The sequence below is a fragment of the Triticum aestivum genome, chromosome 6A, assembly GCF_018294505.1.
Source record: "Triticum aestivum cultivar Chinese Spring chromosome 6A, IWGSC CS RefSeq v2.1, whole genome shotgun sequence".
Taxonomy (NCBI): Eukaryota; Viridiplantae; Streptophyta; class Magnoliopsida; order Poales; family Poaceae; genus Triticum; species Triticum aestivum.
The window spans coordinates 75,864,342-75,886,197 of record NC_057809.1 but is presented as its reverse complement, the minus strand read 5'-3'; the positions used below and the strand labels follow the sequence as shown (position 1 = coordinate 75,886,197).

At 44.2% G+C, this 21,856-nt stretch overlaps 1 long non-coding RNA gene across 1 annotated transcript; it reads right to left on the bottom strand.

Moving 5' to 3' along the window:
* Positions 1-18,550: 18,550 nt before the first annotated feature.
* On the bottom strand, positions 18,551-21,493 carry LOC123130320 (uncharacterized). The gene is made up of 2 exons (XR_006463802.1): positions 19,088-21,493; positions 18,551-18,835 (listed from the first exon to the last, which is right to left on the bottom strand). It is a non-coding gene; the product is annotated as an uncharacterized lncRNA (long non-coding RNA).
* Positions 21,494-21,856: the final 363 nt, after the last annotated feature.

The window sequence follows — 21,856 nt, the reverse complement described above, 5'->3', positions numbered from 1 at the left end:
CCAGTATTATCCCTTCATATACAAAACATTGGCGAGGATAGCGAGGACCTGGACAGTGTGGCGCCACTAAGCAACGTGATAAGGACATCTACTATAGTTGAGACAATTAATCTCTCCATGTCAACTACAGATATTGATATATACAATCATACGGTAATCTATCTGAACAACAATATATACTAGTAAGTATGTGGAAAAAAATAAGTGCAGAAATCCTGCAAGCAAATATGCTTAGACATGAAACAACTAGATTAATTAATCATGTCAAACAGATATGGAATTTAAACTTAATATTCTTCTGGAAAATTAACGGGGTGCTTTGCAAGCAAGTGATAAGCTGACAAAAGTTACATGTATTATGTATTATCAAAAAGACCTCACTATTACATCCAGACTTGATGGAACAATAGCATCCATCAAGAAGACTTGATCTTACAAACTGCAATTGGTTCATATCCCCAAATAGGTCCAAAGAATCCATCATAATAAAAAGCAAGAGTAACAAAACTACCTCTCTATCAAAGACATTAAGAAATACAAGAACCAGACCAACAACTTGACTAGCCACATGACAAGTAACAAAAACAGTAAATGTTTATATGACAAGAAATTGAAGAAAAGAAACAACAAGTAATTTGCTTACTATTGTTTAGTCCAAGAAAACTTACCTCTAGATACAAAGAAAGAAGTGTGCAATTACTACAAGTAAATGTTTAAGTCAAGTACTTTCTCCGTTGCAAACCATGAGGCCCTCATATCTTAAGATTTAGTTTTGACAGAAAATAGAGAATTAAAATCTTGAGGATACATAGAGGACATCGACAACAAACAAGTTAATCTAATATGCAATTACAACTAGTTCATTCAGATAAGAACCGTGATACTATTGCTGTAGGTTTTGGGGGGACAAGCTACCATTTTTGAGACATGCCCAAGATTACTGTAACTACAATATGACCATTAATACTTTAGGCAACAGTCCTACTGAAACTAAATCACTTGAGCATCAACCACACACATTATACAGGAAGGACTAATAAATATGACATGAAGCAGGATATGAGGAATAGGGAATACCAAAAGAAGATGCTAATAGGAACAAGGTAACTTACCTTAGATACGTTGAGGCAACTCTGCCATTTTGCTAATCTCGGAGTTCATCTCGGCAAACATTGATTGGCATTAAAAGGAGAGTCATAGTCCAAGAGAGAAACATCTCAGCCGACTCACAATCGTTGTCTGCAGAGATTTACAGAGAAACATGAGCTTGCGCAACAGATCGAATCAAGACAAAGCAACACAAACACGATCATAGCAAGAACAGAAGGAGCTATTACAACAATCTGATTAAAATTCAGTAAAAATTTAACAAGTCTGATAAAATAAAAACTTTCCATTGGTACAACAATCTATAGCTGGTACATCTCCTGACTTCAGTTGGTAGCCAATCATCTAATCAAAAGAATTTCTACAACATGCCAATGAAATTGGATGAAGACCTACGTCGACAGTTCCACTGAATTTTGTTTTCAGCGGCAATGTTTCATTGCGAGCCATACAACAAATCAGATGAAATAAAAATCTTACCCTGCAGAAATAATGAAGATATATGCCAACAATTTACTTATCCATGGATGATCAGTGTGATGTAGAAGGTTTAGGGAAAGAAAATTGCTCGAGCACATAACAAGAGTTAAAAAAAGAACAAGTGCTATCGTCATAAAACTGAAGCACAACACGATTGAAACAACCACTGGATGATTCATTTATTCAGATAATCCAACTCATTTGACACTGTTTGTATAGCAACAATGAGCAGCATGTAGCAGCGGAGGAGCAGCAGCGGCAAGCAGCAGCAACGAGCAGCAGCAGCATCAAGAATTCAAGATAATTGATTCTTGCCTGAAGGAACACACGTACACAGCTCCTGAATCTGATTCTTTTCGTCTATTGTAAACATGCGCACACAAAACCGGTCTATTGACAGAAGCTTGAATCGAGCCTGCTTCTTGTCGTTTATTTCTCGTATCTGTTCAGTGTTTACATGCAAATATATACCGCTGGTGGCCCACGACGGCCCTCGGTTTATGTATAACACAGAACAGTTAGACAGTTGGGACATGCATCAAACGAGTCACTAGTTCAGAACAGAGGCTTCCCAAAAGTTGCACCACATCATTGCTATTTCAGATCGATCAGACACGGCAACATCAGCAACCCAACTACTACAAACTAAACAATATTCCACCGATTCCCATTGAGCAAATCCAATTCTAGGTAAACAACACCCAACTACAGTTGCCAGGGACTGAATCTAAGAGGAGGTGAACTTGGTGACGGCCTTGTGCCCTCGGAGACGGCGTGCTCGGCTAGCTCACCGGGGAGGACGAGTCAGCAGCCATGGCCTGGCGGATGGAAGAAACCTAGACGACAAGGGGAAAGGAGGGGACGCGAGGCGAGGGCTTACCACCGGGGAGAAGGCCAGTACGGCGGAGGAGCTACGCGGCGTCGAGGCGTCGGTCGGCAGCGTGTTGAGGAGTCGGGCGGCGGTGTCTTGAGGAGGAGCCGGGCGGCGGCGGCGGCGTCTCCTCCAAATCCTCGAGGGGGCACTTGAGGGCTGAGAGCCGCGTGGAAAGGAGGGGTTCGGAGGGATTGGGCCGTGAAAACCCTGCGTACCAAATGGGCCAACGGGGATTTGGGAGGATTCTGGGCCACGCGAGGAAATTCCGCTGAAAACCCCTCTGATCCGTTTCTACCAAACGAGGCCTTAGTGGTCTGATGTGCCCCTTCTCCTTGGCCCATAAGGCCCCCCAACGCTTGTCGGGGCCTCCGAAACCCCTTTCGGACACGCTGGTCGTCACCCGGTACCCCCGGAACAATTTCGGACTCCAATACCCTTCGTCCAATATATCAACCTTCACCTCCAGACCATTCCGGAACTCCTCGTCACGTCCAGGATCTCATCCGGGACTCCGAACAACCTTCGGTCCACATACTATTTCCCATAACAACTCTAGCGTCACCGAACCTTAAGTGTGTAAACCCTACGGGTTCGGGAACCATGCAGACATGACCGAGACATCTCTTCGGCCAATAACTAGTATCGGGATCTGGATACCCATATTGGTTCCCACATGTTCCACGATGATCTCATTGGACGAATCACGATGTCAGGGATTCAATCAATCCCGTATACAATTCCCTTTGTCTATCGGTATGTTACTTGCCTGAGATTCGATCGTCGGTATCCCTATACCTCGTTCAATCTCGTTACCGGCAAGTCTCTTTACTCGTTCCGTAATGCATGATCTCGTGACCAACTCCTTAGTCACATTGAGCTCATTATGATGATGCATTACCGAGTGGGCCCAGAGATACATCTCCGTCATACGGAGTGACAAATCCCAGTCTCGAGTCGTGCCAACCCAACAGACACTTTCGGAGATACCTGTAGTGCACCTTTATAGCCACCCAGTTACGTTGTGACGTTTGATACACCCAAAGCATTCCTACGATATCCGGGAGTTGCACAATCTCATGGTCTAAGGAAATGATACTTGACATTGGAAAAGCTTTAGCAAACGAACTTCACGATCTTGTGCTACGCTTAAGATTGAGTCTTGTCCATCACATCATTCTCCTAATGATGTGATCCCGTTATCCATGACATCGAATGTCCATGGTCAGGAAACCATAACCATTTATTGATCAACGAGCTAGTCAATTAGAGGCTTACTAGGGACATGTTGTGGTCTATGTATTCACACATGTATTACGGTTTCTGGTTAATACAATTATAGCATGAACAATAGACAATTATGATGAACAAGGAAATATAATAATAACTATTTTACTATTGCCTCTAGGGCATATTTCCAACAGTCTCCCACTTGCACTAGAGTCAGTAATCTAGTTCACATCGTTATGTGATTAACACTTATAGTTCACATCACCATGTGACTAACACCCGAAGAGTTTACTAGAGTCAATAATCTAGTTCACATCGCCATGTGATTAACACCCAAGAGTCTAGTTCACATCACCATGTGATTAACACTCAATGAGTTCTAGGGTTTGATCATGTTATGCTTACGAAAGAAGTGTCAGTCAACGGGTCTGCAACATTCGGATCCGTGTCTTCTTTGCAAATCTCGATTTCATATTGTAGATGTTTCTACTATGCTCCACATGGAGCTATTCCAAATGGTTGCTCCACTATACGTATCTGGTTTGCTACTCAGAGTCATCCGGATAGGTGTTAAAGCTTGCATCAATGTAACCCTTTACGCCGAACTCTTTATCACCTCCATAAACGAGAAACATTTCCTTATTTCTAAGGACAATTTTGACCGTTGTCCAATGATCGACTCCTGGATCACTCTTGTACCCCCTTGCCAGACATGTGGCAAGGCACATCGCGGTACACATCATGGCATATCATATAGAGCCTATGGCCAAGGCATAGGGGACGACTTTCGTCCTTTCTCTTTCTTCTGCCGTGGTCGAGCTTCAAGTCTTAACTTCACACCTCACAACTCAGGCAAGAACTCCTTCTTTGACTGATCCATCTTGAACTCCTTCAAGATCATGTCAAGATATGTTCTCTGTGAAAGTCTTATCAGGTGTCTTGATCTATCTCTATAGATCTTGATACCCAACATGCAAGCAGTTTTACACAGGTCTTCCTTTGAAAAACTCCATTCAAACAACCCTTTATGCTTTCTAGAAATTCTACATCATTTCCTATCAACAATATGTCATCCACATATACCTATCAGAAATGTTGTAGTGCTCCCACTCACTTTCTTGCAAATACAAGTTTCTTGCAAACTTTGTATAAACCCAAATGCTTTGATTGCCTCATCAAAGCGTATATTCCAACTCCGAGATGCTTGCTCCAGTCCATAGAAGGATCGCTGGAGTTTGCATACCTTTTAGCATCCTTAGGATTGACAAAAACCTTTTGGTTGCATCACATACAACCTTTCCTCATGGAAAACGTCAAGGAAACTTTATTTTGACATCCATTTGCCTGATTTCGTAAATGAAAATGCAGCAACTGCTAACATAGTTCTAATAGACTTTAGCATCGCTATGATTGAGAGAGTCTCATCATAGTCAATTCCTTGAACTTGTCAGAAACTTCTTTGAGACAAGTCGAGATTCACAAATGGTGACATTAATTACCATCAGCATCTGTCTTCTTCTTAAAGATCCATTTATTCGCAATTGCTTTCCGTTCATCGGGCAAGTCCACCAAAGTCCATACTTTGTTCTCCTACATGGATCCTATCTCGGATTTCATGGCTTCTATCCATTTGTTGGAATCCGAGCCCACCATCGCTTATTCATAGCTCATAGGTTCATCGTTGTCCAACAACATGACCTTTAAGACAGGCTTACCATTGAGAAGTTGTACACACCCTTGTCGACCTACGAGGTTCCATAGTAATTTGATCTGAAGCTTCATCATCATCATCATTAGCTTTCTCTTCAACTGACGTAGTTGCCACAGAAACATCTTTCTGTGTTGTGCTACTCTCTGGTTGAAGTGAAGATTCAACAACCTCATCAAGTTCTATCTTCCTCCCACTCAGTTCTTTTGAGAGAAACTCTTTCTCGAGAAAGGACCTGTTCTTAGCGACAAACACTTTGCCCTCATATCTGAGATAGAAGGTATACCCTGTTGGGGAACGTTGCAGAAAATAAAAATTTTCCTACTCGTTTCACCAAGATCATCTAGGAGTTCATCTAACAACGAGTGAATAGATGCATCTACATACCTTGTAGATCGCGAGCGGAAGCGTTCAAAGAACGGGGATGATGTAGTCGAACACGACGTGATTCGAATCACCGGAGATCTTAGCACCGAACGGACGGCACCTCCGCGTTCAACACACGTACGGAAACAGCCACGTCTCCTCCTTCTTGATCCAGCAAGGGAGGGAGGAGAGGTTGAGGGAGATGGCACCAGCAGCAGCACGACGGCGTGGTGTTGATGGAGCTGCAGTACTCCGGCAGAGCTTCGCTAAGCACTATGGAGGAGGAGGAGGTGTTGGGGAGGGAGAAGGAGGCGACCAAAGGCCAAGGACTCAAGGTATGAAGTCCCTCCTCTCCCCCACTATATATAGGGGTGCCAAGGGGGGTGGCCGGCCCTAGGAGATCCAATCTCCTAGGGGGTGCGGCGGCCAAGGGGGGTTTCCCTCCCCCCCAAGGCACCTAGGAGGTGCCTTACCCTCCTAGGACTCTTTCCCCCTTAAACCCTAGGCGCATGGGCCTATGTGGGGCTGGTGCCCTTGGCCCAAGCAGGCCAAGGCGCACCCCCTACAGCCCATGTGGCCCCCGGGGATGGGTGGCCCCACCCGGTGGGCCCCCGGGACCCCTCCGGTGGTCCCGGTACAATACCGATAACCCCGAAACTTGTCCCGATGCCCGAAACAGGACTTCCCATATATAAATCTTTACCTCCGGACCATTCCGTAACTCCTCGTGACGTCCGGGATCTCATCCGGGACTCCGAACAACATTCGGGTTACTGCATATACATATCCCTACAACCCTAGCGTAACTGAACCTTAAGTGTGTAGACCCTACGGGTTCGGGAGACATGTAGACATGACCGAGATCGCTCTCCGGTCAATAACCAACAGCGGGATCTGGATACCCATGTTGGCTCCCACATGCTCCACGATGATCTCATCGGATGAACCACGATGTCGAGGATTTAATCAACCCCGTATGCAATTCCCTTTGTCAGTCGATATGTTACTTGCCCGAGATTCGATCGTCGGTATCCAATACCTCGTTCAATCTTGTTACCGGCAAGTCACTTTACTCGTACCATAATGCATGATCCCGTGACCAAACACTTGGTCACTTTGAGCTCATTATGATGATGCATTACTGAGTGGGCCCAGTGATATCTCTCCGTCATACGGAGTGACAAATCCCAGTCTCGATCCATATAAAACAATAGATACTTTCGGAGATACCTGTAGTGCACCTTTATAGTCACCCAGTTACGTTGTGACGTTTGATACACCCAAAGCACTCCTACGGTATCCAGGAGTTATACGATCTCATGGTCGAAGGAAGAGATACTTTGACATTGCAAAAACTCTAGCAAACGAACTATACGATCTTGTGCTATGTTTAGGATTGGGTCTTGTCCATCACATCATTATCCTAATGATGTGATCCCGTTATCAATGACATCCAATGTCCATAGCCAGGAAACCATGACTATCTATTGATCAACGAGCTAGTCAACTAGAGGCTTACTAGGGACATGTTGGTGTCTGTTATTCACACATGTATTACGATTTCCGGATAACACAATTATAGCATGAATAAAGACAATTATCATGAACAAAGAAATATAATAATAATGCTTTTATTATTGCCTCTAGGGCATATTTCCAACAGTCTCCCACTTGCACTAGAGTCAATAATCTAGTTACATTGTGATGAATCGAACACCCATGGACTTCTGGTGTTGATCATGTTTTGCTCTTGGGAGAGGTTTAGTCAACGGATCTGCTACATTCAGGTCCGTATGTACTTTACAAATCTCTATGTCTCCATCTTGAACATTTTCACGGATGGAGTTGAAGCGACGCTTGATGTGCCTTGTCTTCTTGTGAAACCTGGGCTCCTTGGCAAGTGCAATAGCTCCAGTGTTGTCACAGAAGAGCTTGATTGGCCCCGACGCATTGGGTATGACTCCTAGGTCGGTGATGAACTCCTTCACCCATATTGCTTCATGTGCTGCCTCCGAGGCTGCCATGTACTCCGCTTCACATGTAGATCCCGCCACGACGCTCTGCTTGCAACTGCACCAGCTTACTGCCCCACCATTCAAAATATACACGTATCCGCTTTGTGACTTAGAGTCATCCAGATCTATGTCGAAGCTAGCGTCGACGTAACCTTTTACGACGAGCTCTTCGTCACCTCCATAAACGAGAAACATTTCCTTAGTCCTTTTCAGGTACTTCAGGATATTCTTGACCGCTGTCCAGTGTTCCTTGCCGGGATTACTTTGGTACCTTCCTACCAAACTTACGGCAAGGTTTACATCAGGTCTGGTACACAGCATGGCATACATAATAGAACCTATGGCTGAGGCATAGGGGATGACACTCATCTCTTCTATCTCTGCTGCCGTGGTCGGACATTGAGCTGAGCTCAATTTCACACCTTGCAAAACAGGCAAGAACCCTTTCTTGGACTGATCCATTTTGAACTTCTTCAAAATCTTATCAAGATATGTGCTTTGTGAAAGACCTATGAGGCGTCTTGATCTATCCCTATAGATCTTGATGCCTAATATATAAGCAGCTTCTCCAAGGTCCATCATTGAAAAACTCTTATTCAAGTAGGCCTTAATGATGTCCAAAAGTTCTATATCATTTCCCATCAAAAGTATGTCATCTACATATAGTATGAGAAATGCTACAGAGCTCCCACTCACTTTCTTGTAAACACAGGCTTCTCCATAAGTCTGTGTAAACCCAAACGCTTTGATCATCTCATCAAAACGAATGTTCCAACTCCGAGATGCTTGCACCAGCCCATAAATCGAGCGTTGGAGCTTGCACACCTTGTCAGCATTTTTAGGATCGACAAAACCTTCCGGCTGCATCATATACAATTCTTCCTTAAGGAAACCATTAAGGAATGCCGTTTTGACGTCCATTTGCCAAATTTCATAATCATAAAATGCGGCAATTGCTAACATGATTCGGACGGACTTCAGCTTCGCTACCGGTGAGAAAGTCTCATCGTAGTCAACCCCTTGAACTTGTCGATAACCCTTAGCGACAAGCCGAGCTTTATAGATGGTCACATTACCATCCGCGTCTGTCTTCTTCTTAAAGATCCATTTATTTTCTATGGCTTGCCGTTCTACGGGCAAGTCAGTCAAAGTCCATACTTTGTTTTCATACATGGATCCTATCTCGGATTTCATGGCTTCTAGCCATTTGTCGGAATCCGGACCCGCCATCGCTTCTTCATAGTTCGAAGGTTCACCGTTGTCCAACAACATGATTTCCAAGACAGGGTTGCCGTACCACTCTGGTGCGGAACGTGTCCTCGTGGACCTTCGAATTTCAGTAGGAGCTTGATCAGAAGTATCTTGATCATTATCATTAACTTCCTCTCTAGTCGGTGTAGGCACCTCAGGAACATTTTCTTGAGTTGTACCATTTTCCGGTTCAAGAGGTAATACTTCATCAAGCTCTACTTTCCTCCCACTTACTTCTTTCGAGAGAAACTCTTTCTCCAGAAAGGACCCATTCTTGGCAACAAAGATCTTGCCTTCGGATCTGAGGTAGAAGATATACCCAACAGTTTCTTTAGGGTATCCTATGAAAACGCATTTTTCCGATTTGGGTTCGAGCTTTTCAGGTTGAAGTTTCCTGACATAAGCATCGCATCCCCAAACTTTTAGAAATGACAGCTTAGGTTTCTTCCCAAACCATAATTCATACGGTGTCGTCTCAACGGATTTCGACGGGGCCCTATTTAAAGTGAATGCGGCAGTCTCTAAAGCATAGCCCCAAAAAGATAGTGGTAAATCGGCAAGAGACATCATAGATCGCACCATATCTAATAGAGTGCGATTACGACGTTCGGACACACCATTACGCTGAGGTGTTCCAGGCGGCGTGAGTTGTGAAACTATTCCACATTTTCTTAAGTGTGTACCAAACTCGTGACTCAAGTATTCTCCTCCACGATCTGATCGTAGAAACTTGATTTTCCTGTCACGTTGATTTTCAACCTCACTCTGAAATTCCTTGAACTTTTCAAAGGTTTCAGACTTGTGTTTCATTAAGTAGATATACCCATACCTACTTAAATCATCAGTGAGGGTGAGAACATAACGATAGCCTCCGCGAGCCTCAACACTCATTGGACCACACACATCGGTATGTATGATTTCCAATAAGTCAGTTGCTTGCTCCATTGTTCCTGAGAATGGAGTCTTGGTCATTTTACCCATGAGGCATGGTTCGCACGTGTCAAATGATTCGTAATCAAGAGACTCTAAAAGTCCATCAGCATGGAGCTTCTTCATGCATTTGACACCTATGTGACCGAGGCGGCAGTGCCACAAGTATGTGGGACTATCACTATCAATCTTACATCTTTTGGTACTTACACTATGAATATGTGTAGCATTACGCTCGAGATTCATAAAGAATAAACCATTCACCATCGGAGCATGTCCATAAAACATATCTCTCATATAAATAGAACAACCATTATTCTCGGATTTAAATGAGTAGCCATCTCGAATTAAACGAGATCCTGATACAATGTTCATGCTCAAACTTGGCACAAAATAACAATTATTGAGGTTCAAAACTAATCCCGTGGGTAAATGTAGAGGTAGCGTGCCGACGGCGATCACATCGACCTTGGAACCATTCCCGACGCGCATCGTCACCTCGTCCTTCGCCAGTCTCCGTTTATTCCGCAGCTCCTGTTGTGTGTTACAAATATGAGCAACGGCACCGGTATCAAATACCCAGGAGTTACTACGATTACTGGTAAGGTACACATCAATTACATGTATATCAAATATACCTTTGGTTTTACCGGCCTTCTTGTCCGCTAAGTACTTAGGGCAGTTCCGCTTCCAGTGACCACTTTCCTTGCAATAAAAACACTCAGTCTCGGGCTTGGGTCCATTCTTTGGCTTCTTCCCGGCAGCTTGCTTGCTGGGCGCGGCAACTACCTTGCCGTCCTTCTTGAAGTTCTTTTTACCCTTGCCCTTCTTGAACTTAGTGGTTTTATTGATCATCAACACTTGATGTTCCTTTCTGACTTCTACCTCTGCTGATTTCAGCATAGCAAACACTTCAGGAATGGTCTTTTCCATCCCCTGCATATTGAAGTTCATCACAAAGCTCTTGTAGCTCGGTGGAAGCGACTGGAGGATTCTGTCAATGACCGCATCATCCGGGAGATTAACTCCCAGCTGAGTCAAGCGGTTATGTAACCCAGACATAGTGAGTATGTGCTCACTGACAGAACTATTTTCCTCCATCTTACAGCTGAAGAATTTGTCAGAGACTTCATATCTCTCGACCCGGGCATGAGCTTGGAAAACCATTTTCAGCTCTTCGAACATCTCATATGCTCCATGTCTCTCAAAACGCTTTTGGAGCCCCGGCTCTAGGCTGTAAAGCATGCCGCACTGAACGAGGGAGTAGTCATCAGAACGTGCCTGCCAAGCGTTCATAACGTCTTGTTCTGCAGGGAGAACAGGTGCATCACCTAGCGGTGCTTGTAGGACATAATCTTTCTTGGCAGCTATGAGGATGATCCTCAGGTTCCGGACCCAGTCCGTATAGTTGCTGCCATCGTCTTTCAGCTTGGTTTTCTCTAGGAACGCGTTGAAGTTGAGGACTACGTTGGCCATTTGATCTACAAGACATATTGTAAAATTTTAGACTAAGTTCATGATAATTAAGTTCATCTAATCAAATTATAATGAACTCCCACTCAGATTTGACATCCCTTTGGTCATCTAAGTGTTACACGATCCGAGTCGACTAGGCCGTGTCCGATCATCACGTGAGACGGACTAGTCATCGTCGGTGAACATTCTCATGTAGATCGTATCTTCCATACGACTCATGTTCGATCTTTCGGTCTCCGTGTTCCGAGGCCATGTCTGTACATGCTAGGCTCGTCAAGTTAACCCTAAGTGTTTTCGCTGTGTAAAACTGTCTTACACCCGTTGTATGTGAACGTAAGAATCTATCACACCCGATCATCACGTGGTGCTTCGAAACGACGAACTGTAGCAACGGTGCACAGTTAGGGGAGAACACTTCTTGAAATTTTGTAAGGGATCATCTTATTTACTACCGTCGTTCTAAGTAAACAAGATGCATAAAACATAATAAACATCACATGCAATTATATAAGTAGTGACATGATATGGCCAATATCATATAGCTCCTTTGATCTTCATCTTCGGGGCTCCATGATCATCTTGTCACCGGCACGACACCATGATCTCCATCATCATGATCTCCATCATCGTATCTTCATGAAGTTGTCACGCCAACGACTACTTCTACTTCTATGACTAACGCGTTTAGTAATAAAGTAAAGTAGTTTACATGGCGTTCTTTAATGACACGCAGGTCATACAAAAAAATAAAGACAACTCCTATGGCTCCTGCCGGTTGTCATACTCATCGACATGCAAGTCGTGATTCCTATTACAATAGCATGAACATCTCATACATGACATATCGATCATTCATCATTCATCACAACTTTGGCCATATCATATCACAAAGCACTTGCTGCAAAAACAAGTTAGACGTCCTCTAATTGTTGTTTGCAAGTTTTACGTGGCTGAAGTAGGGTTCTAGCAAGAACGTTTTCTTACCTACGTGAAACCACAACGTGATTTGTCAACTTCTATTTACCCTTCATAAGGACCCTTTTCATCGAATCCGCTTCAACTAAAGTAGGAGAGACAGACACCCGCCAGCCACCTTATGCAACTTGTGCATGTTAGTCGGTGGAACCGGTCTCACGTAAGCGTACGTGTAAGGTTGGTCCGGGCCGCTTCATCCCACAATACCGCTGAAGCAAGATAAGACTAGTAGCGGCAAGAAAGTTGACAAATCTACGCCCACAACCAATTGTGTTCTACTCGTGCAAGAAGAACTACGCATAGACCTAGCTCATGATGCCACTGTTGGGGAACGTTGCAGAAAATAAAAAATTTCCTACTCGTTTCACCAAGATCATCTAGGAGTTCATCTAACAACGAGTGAATAGATGCATCTACATACCTTGTAGATCGCGAGCGGAAGCGTTCAAAGAACGGGGATGATGTAGTCGAACACGACGTGATTCGAATCACCGGAGATCTTAGCACCGAACGGACGGCACCTCCGCGTTCAACACACGTACGGAAACAGCCACGTCTCCTCCTTCTTGATCCAGCAAGGGAGGGAGGAGAGGTTGAGGGAGATGGCACCAGCAGCAGCACGACGGCGTGGTGTTGATGGAGCTGCAGTACTCCGGCAGAGCTTCGCTAAGCACTATGGAGGAGGAGGAGGTGTTGGGGAGGGAGAAGGAGGCGACCAAAGGCCAAGGACTCAAGGTATGAAGTCCCTCCTCTCCCCCACTATATATAGGGGTGCCAAGGGGGGTGGCCGGCCCTAGGAGATCCAATCTCCTAGGGGGTGCGGCGGCCAAGGGGGGTTTCCCTCCCCCCCAAGGCACCTAGGAGGTGCCTTACCCTCCTAGGACTCTTTCCCCCTTAAACCCTAGGCGCATGGGCCTATGTGGGGCTGGTGCCCTTGGCCCAAGCAGGCCAAGGCGCACCCCCTACAGCCCATGTGGCCCCCGGGGATGGGTGGCCCCACCCGGTGGGCCCCCGGGACCCCTCCGGTGGTCCCGGTACAATACCGATAACCCCGAAACTTGTCCCGATGCCCGAAACAGGACTTCCCATATATAAATCTTTACCTCCGGACCATTCCGTAACTCCTCGTGACGTCCGGGATCTCATCCGGGACTCCGAACAACATTCGGGTTACTGCATATACATATCCCTACAACCCTAGCGTAACTGAACCTTAAGTGTGTAGACCCTACGGGTTCGGGAGACATGTAGACATGACCGAGATCGCTCTCCGGTCAATAACCAACAGCGGGATCTGGATACCCATGTTGGCTCCCACATGCTCCACGATGATCTCATCGGATGAACCACGATGTCGAGGATTTAATCAACCCCGTATGCAATTCCCTTTGTCAATCGATATGTTACTTGCCCGAGATTCGATCGTCGGTATCCCAATACCTCGTTCAATCTTGTTACCGGCAAGTCACTTTACTCGTACCGTAATGCATGATCCCGTGACCAAACACTTGGTCACTTTGAGCTCATTATGATGATGCATTACCGAGTGGGCCCAGTGATATCTCTCCGTCATACGGAGTGACAAATCCCAGTCTCGATCCATATAAAACAATAGATACTTTCGGAGATACCTGTAGTGCACCTTTATAGTCACCCAGTTACGTTGTGACGTTTGATACACCCAAAGCACTCCTACGGTATCCAGGAGTTATACGATCTCATGGTCGAAGGAAGAGATACTTTGACATTGCAAAAACTCTAGCAAACGAACTATACGATCTTGTGCTATGTTTAGGATTGGGTCTTGTCCATCACATCATTATCCTAATGATGTGATCCCGTTATCAATGACATCCAATGTCCATAGCCAGGAAACCATGACTATCTATTGATCAACGAGCTAGTCAACTAGAGGCTTACTAGGGACATGTTGGTGTCTGTTATTCACACATGTATTACGATTTCCGGATAACACAATTATAGCATGAATAAAGACAATTATCATGAACAAAGAAATATAATAATAATGCTTTTATTATTGCCTCTAGGGCATATTTCCAACATACCCAATCGTCTTGTTTGGGTATTCTATGAAGATACAATTTTTCGCTTTGGGTTCGAGCTTTTCCGACCTATCGACATAAGCATCGTGGCCCCAAACCTTAAGAAACAACAACTTTGGTTTCTTGCCAAACCATAGTTCATACGGTGTCATCTCCACGGACTTAGATGGTACCCTATTTAAAGTGAATGTAATTGTCTTTAATGCATAACCCCCAAAAATAATGGTAGATTGGTAAGAGACATCATACACCATATCCAATAAGGTTCGATTACGACGTTCAGACACACCAATAGTGATTGCCAAACTCATAACTCAGATACTTTCCCTTTGATCAGATCGAAGGAACTTGATCTTCTTGTTACGATGATTCTCAACTTCACTCTGAAATTGCTTGAACTTTTCAAATATTTCAGACTTATGCTTCGTTAAGTAAATATACCCATATCTACTTAATTCACCGGTGAAGGTGAGAAAATAACGATATCCACCGCGCGCTTCAATACTCATCGGACTGCACACATCAGCATGTATGATTTCCAACGAGTCACTTGCCCGTTCCATTGTTCCAAAGAACGGGGTTTTAGTCATCTTGCCAAAGAGGCATGGTTCGCATGTGTCAAGTGATTCAAAATCAAGTGACTTCAAAAGTCCATCAGCATGGAGGTTCTTTCATGCGCTTTACACCAATATGACCTAAAGCGGCAGTGCCACATGAAAGTGGTACTATCATTATCAACTCTACATCTTTTGGCATCAATGTTATGAACATGTGTATAACTACGACCGGGATTCAATAAACCATTCACATTGGGTGCATGACCATAGAAGGTATTATTCATGTAAACAGAATAACCATTATTATCTGACTTAAATGAATAACTGTATTGCAATAAACATGATCTAATCATGTTCATGCTCAAAGCAGACACCAATGCAAACAACATTTATCTAGGTTCAACATTAATCCCGAAGGTAGAGGGAGCGTGCGATGGTGATCACATCAACCTTGGAAACACTTCCAACACATATAGTCACCTCACCCTTAGCTAGTCTCCGCTAATTTCGTAGCTTTTGTTTCGAGTTACCAATATTAGCAACTGAACCGGTATCTAATACCCAGGTGCTATTAGGAGTACTAGTAAGGCACACATCAATAACACACATATATCAAATATACTTTTGTTGAAGTTGACAGCCTTCTTATCTACCAAGTATTTGAGGGAGTTCCTCTACCAGTGACCGTTCCCCTAATTGAAGCACTTTGTCTCGGGTTTGGGTTCTTGGGTTTCTTCACTGGAGCGCCAACTAGCTTGCCATTAAAGAAGTTTCCCTTCTTGCCCTTGCCCTTCTTTGAAACCAGTGCTCTTGTTAACCATCAACGCTTGATGCTCCTTCTTGATTTCTACCTTTACGGCCTTAAGCACGATGAACATCTCCGGGATTATCTTCCCTTGCATGTCATAGTTCATCACGAAACTCTAGTAGCTTGGTGATAGCGACTGGAGAACTTTTGTCAATCACTCTCTTATCTGGAAGATTAACTCCCACTTGATTCAAGTGATTGAAGTACCCAGACATTCTGCGCACATGCTCACTGGCTGAGTTATTCTCCTCCATCTTGTAGGCAAAGGTCTTGTCAGAGGTCTCAACCTCTCAACACGGGCATGAGCCTGAAATACCAATTTCAGCTCTTCGAACATCTCATATATTCTGTGGTGTTCAAAACGCTTTTGGAGCCCCGACTCTAAGCCGTAAAGCATGGCGCACTAAACTATCAGGTAGTCATCAGAACGTGTCTACCAGATGTTCACAACATCCATAGACGACACCAGAGGGGTTGGCACACCGAGTGGTGCATCAAGGACAGAAGCCTTCTGTGTAGCAATGAGGCCAATCCTCAGACTACGGCCCTAGTCCGCACAATTGCTTACAATATCTTTCAACTTAGTCTTTCTTTAGGAACTTATTAAAACAACAAAGAGCTAAAGCGCGAGCTATTAATCCACAACATAATTTGCAAAGAAAATTTAGACTATGTTCATGATAATTAAGTTCATCTAATCAAATTATTCAATGAACTCACACTCAGATAGACATCCCTCTAGTCATCTAAGTGATACATGATCCGAATCGACTAGGCCGTGTCCGATCATGACGTGAGACGGACTAGTCATCAACGGTGAACATCTCCATGTTGATCGTATCTACTATACGACTCATGTTCAACCTTTCGGTCTCTCGTGTTCCGAGGCCATGTCTGTACATGCTAGGCTCGTCAAGTCAACCTAAGTGTTTTGCATGTGTAAATCTGGCTTACACCCGTTGTATTCGAATGTTAGAATCTATCACACCTGATCATCACGTGGTGCTTCGAAACGACGAACCTTCGCAACGGCGCACAGTTAGGGGGAACACTTTCTTGAAATTTTCAGTGAGGGGTCATCTTATTTATGCTACCCTCGTTCTAAGAAAATAAGATGTAAACATGACAAACATCACATGCAAATCATAAAGTGACATGATATGGCCAATATCATCTTGCGCCTTTGATCTCCATCTTCGAGGCGCGGCATGAACACCACCATCACCGGCATGACACCATGATCTCCATCATCGTGTCTTCATGAAGTTGCCTCGCCAACTATTACTTCTACTACTATGGCTAACAGTTAGCAATAGAGTAAAGTAATTACATGGCATTTTCATTGACATGCAGGTCATAAATAAATTAAGATAACGCCTATGGCTCCTGCCGGTTGTCATACTCATCGACATGCAGGTCGTGATTCCTATTACAAGAACACGATCAATCTCATACATCACATATATCATTCATCACATCCTTTTGGCCATATCACATCACATAGCATACCCTACAAAATCAAGTTAGACGTCCTCTAATTGTTGTTGCATGTTTTACGTGGCTGCTATGGGTTTCTAGCAAGAACGTTTCTTACCTACGCAAAACCACAATGGTGATATGCCAATTGCTATTTACCCTTCATAAGGACCCTTTTCATCGAATCCGATCCGACTAAAGTGGGAGAGACAGACACCCGCCAGCCACCTTATGCATCAAGTGCATGTCAGTCGGTGGAACCAGTCTCACGTAAGCGTACGTGTAAGGTCGGTCTGGGCCGCTTCATCCCACGATGCCGCCGGATCAAGATAAGACTAGTAATGGTAAGCAAATTGAACAAATCATTGCCCACAACTGCTTTGTGTTCTACTCGTGCATAGAATCTATGCATAGACCAAGCTCATGATGCCACTGTTGGGGAACGTAGTAATAATTCAAAATTTTCCTACGTGTCACCAAGATCAATCTAGGAGATGCTAGCAACGAGAGAGAGGGAGTGTATCTTCATACCCTTGAAGATCTCTAAGCGGAAGCGTTACAAGAACGCGGTTCGTGGAGTCGTACACGCAGCGATTCAGATCGCGGTCGATTCTGATCTAAGCGCCGAACAACGGCGCCTCCGCGTTCAACACACGTACAGCCCGGGGACGTCGGGACGTCTCCTCCTTGATCTAGTAAGGGGATAGGAGAAGTTGAGGGAAAGCTCCAACAGCACGACGGCGTGGTGGTGGAACTTGCAGTTCTCCGGCAGGGCTTCGCCAAGCACTACGAAGGAGGAGGTGTTAGGGAGGGAGAGGGCTGCGCCAAGGGAACGGTGCGGCTGTCCTCTGTCTCCCTCACTATATATGAGGGGAAGGGGGGTGGAGGAGGCGCCCTAGGGTTCCCTAGGGGAGGGGCGGCGGCCACAGGGAAAATGCTAGATGGGTTTAGGCGCCCCCACCCCTATGAAACTTGCCTCCAAGCCAGGAGGGGTGGCTGCCCTAGGGGAGGCGCCCCCACCTCTCCAAGTTACGTGAGATGGGGTGAGAGGGGCGCTCAGCCCCTGGTAGGAGTGGATTTGAGAGGTTTGAGGAGGGGATTTCAAGGGATTTGGTGAATCCTTCTCTTCCACCCAATCCCCTCAGATCCCCTAAAAACCTCAAATTCCTCTCCAGCCACAATCCCCCTCCATATATAACACTGTTTGGTAGGTAGGGATTGTCCTATTGAGTTAAAATGGTGTAAAACAGTTAAAAATCCAATATTTACAGGTTAAATAGCATCATAGCAAGACAAACTTGCTATAAAATTGTGAATGACACCTAATAAAAATGTGACAACAGTTCTTCACATCAAGAACATCAACATAATCTCTCGTAGCTCACAATCAATTATATTTTTACAGAGCAAGCAAGGATGAGTGTCATGTTGTCCTAGATGAATTGCTCTTACGATGTCATGATCATCAAGTTTTTGAATGGCCAAAAGTTTGTCCAGCTTGCTTCTCTAGTTGCCAAAGAGCCTGCTAAAACAAAAGGAGATGAGCTTTTTAAATACCAACAAGTCAGACAGATGACTAGTACAAGAAAGCTAAATAGGCCAACCTATGTTCTAGTACTCTGTACTCACAACAGTTCGCTCGTAGAATTACAACATACAAATACACACAGATGCAACGACTAGAAGTCATCGTTCACAGCAAGATCATTCCCACACCCAAAAATTACCAGTATTATCCCTTCATATACAAAACATTGGCGAGGATAGCGAGGACCTGGATACGTGTGGCGCCACTAAGCAACATGATAAGGACATCTACAATAGTTGAGACAATTAATCTCTCCATGTCACCTACAGATAGTGATACATACAATCATACAGTAATCTATCTGAACAACAATATATACTAGTAAGTACGTGGAAAAAATAAGTGCAGAAATCCTGCAAGCAAATATGCTTAGACATGAAACAACTAGATTAATTAATCATGTCAAACAGATATGGAATTTAAACTTAATATTCTTCTGGAAAATTAACGGGGTGCTTTGCAAGCAAGTGATAAGCTGAAAAAAGTTACATGTATTATGTATTATCAAAAAGACCTCACTATTACATCCAGACTTGATGGAACAATAGCATCCATCAAGAAGACTTGATCTTACAAACTGCAATTGGTTCATATCCCCAAATAGGTCCAAAGAATCCATCATAATAAAAAGCAAGAGTAACAAAACTACCTCTCTATCAAAGACATTAAGAAATACAAGAACCAGACCAACAACTTGACTAGCCACATGACAAGTAACAGAAACAGTAAATGTTTATATGACAAGAAATTGAAGAAAAGAAACAACAAGTAATTTGCTTACTATTGTTTAGTCCAAGAAAACTTACCTCTAGATACAAAGAAAGAAGTGTGCAATTACTACAAGTAAATGTTTAAGTCAAGTACTTTCTCCGTTGCAAACCATGAGGCCCTCATATCTTAAGATTTAGTTTTGACAAAAAAATAGAGAATTAAAATCTTGAGGATACAGAGAGGACACCAACAGCAAACAAGTTAATCTAATATGCAATTACAACTAGTTCATTCAGATAAGAACCATGATACTATTGCTGTAGGTTTTGGGGGGACAAGCTACCATTTTTGAGACATGCCCACAATTACTGTAACTACGATATGACCATTAATACTTTAGGCAACAGTCCTACTGAAACCAAATCACTTGAGCATCAACCACACACATTATACAGGAAGGACTAATAAATATGACATAAGCAGGATATGAGGAATAGGGAATACCAAAAGAAGATGCTAATAGGAACAAGGTAACTTACCTTAGATATGTTGAGGCAACTCTGCCATTTTGCTAATCTCGGAGTTCATCTCGGCAAACATTGATTGGCATTAAAAGGAGAGTCATAGTCCAAGAGAGAAAAATCTCAGCCGGCTCACAATCGTTGTCTGCAGAGATTTACAGAGAAACGCGAGCTTGCGCAACAGATCGAATCAAGACAAAGCGGCACAAACACGATCATAACAAGAACAGAAGGAGCTATTACAGCAATCTGATTAAAATTCAGTAAAAACTTAACAAGTCTGATAAAATAAAAACTTTCCATTGGTACAACAATCTATAGCTGGTACATCTCCTGACTTTAGTTGGCAGCCAATCATCTAATCAAAAGAATTTCTACAACATGCCGATGAAATTGGATCAATACCTACGTCGACAGTTCCACTGAATTTTGTTTTCAGCGGCAATGTTTCATTGCGAGCCATACAACAAATCAGATGAAATAAAAATCTTACCCTGTAGAAATAATGAAGATCTATGCCAACAATTTACTTATCCATGGATGATCAGCGAGATGTAGAAGGTTCAGGGAAAGAAAATTGCTCGAGCACATCACAAGAGTTAAAAAAAAGAAAAAGTGCCATCGTCATAAAACTGAAGCATAACACGATTGAAACAACCACTGGATGATTCATTTATTCAGATAATCCAACTCATTTGACACTGTTTGTACAACAACAATGAGCAGCATGTAGCAGCGGAGGAACAGCGGCGGCAAGCAGCAGCAACGAGCAGCAACATCAAGAATTCAAGATAATTGATTCTTGCCTAAAGGAACACACGTACACAGCTCCTGAATCTGATTCTTTTCGTCTATTGTAAACATGCGCACACAAAACCGGTGTATTGACACAAGCTCGAATCGAGCCTGCTTCTTTTCGTTTATTTCTCGTATCTGTTCAGTGTTTACATGCAAATATATACCGCTGGTGGCCCACGATGGCCCTCGGTTTATGTATAACAGAGAACAGTCAGACTCATGGGACATGCATCAAACGAGTAACTAGTTCAGAATAGAGGCTTCCCAAAAGCTGCACCACATCATTGCTATTTCAGATCGATCAGACACGGCAACATCAGCAACCCAACTACTACAAACTAAACAATAGTCCACCGATTCCCATTGAGCAAATCCAATTCTAGGTAAACAACACCCAACTACAGTTGCCAGGGACTGAATCTAAGAGGAGGTGAAATTGGTGACGGCCTTGTGCCCTCGGAGACGGCGTGCTCGGCTAGCTCGCCGGGGAGGTCGAGTCAGCAGCCATGGCCGGGCGGATGGAAGAAACCTAGACGACAATGGGAAAGGAGGGGACGCGAGGCGAGGGCTTACCACCGGGGAGAAGGCCAGTACGGCGGAGGAGCTACGCGGCGTCGAGGCGTCGGTCGGCAGCGTGTTGAGGAGTCGGGCGGCGGTGTCTTGAGGAGGAGCCGGGCGGCGGCGGCGGCGTCTCCTCCAAATCCTCGAGGGGGCACTCGAGGGCTGAGAGCCGCGTGGAAAGGAGGGGTTCGGAGGGATTGGGCCGTGAAAACCCTGCGTACCAAATGGGCCAACGGGGATTTGGGAGGATTCTGGGCCACGCGAGGAAATTCTGCTGAAAACCCCTCTGACCCGCTTCTACCAAACAAGGCCTTAGTGGTCTGATGTGCCCCCTTCTCTTGGCCCATAAGCCCCCCCAACGCTT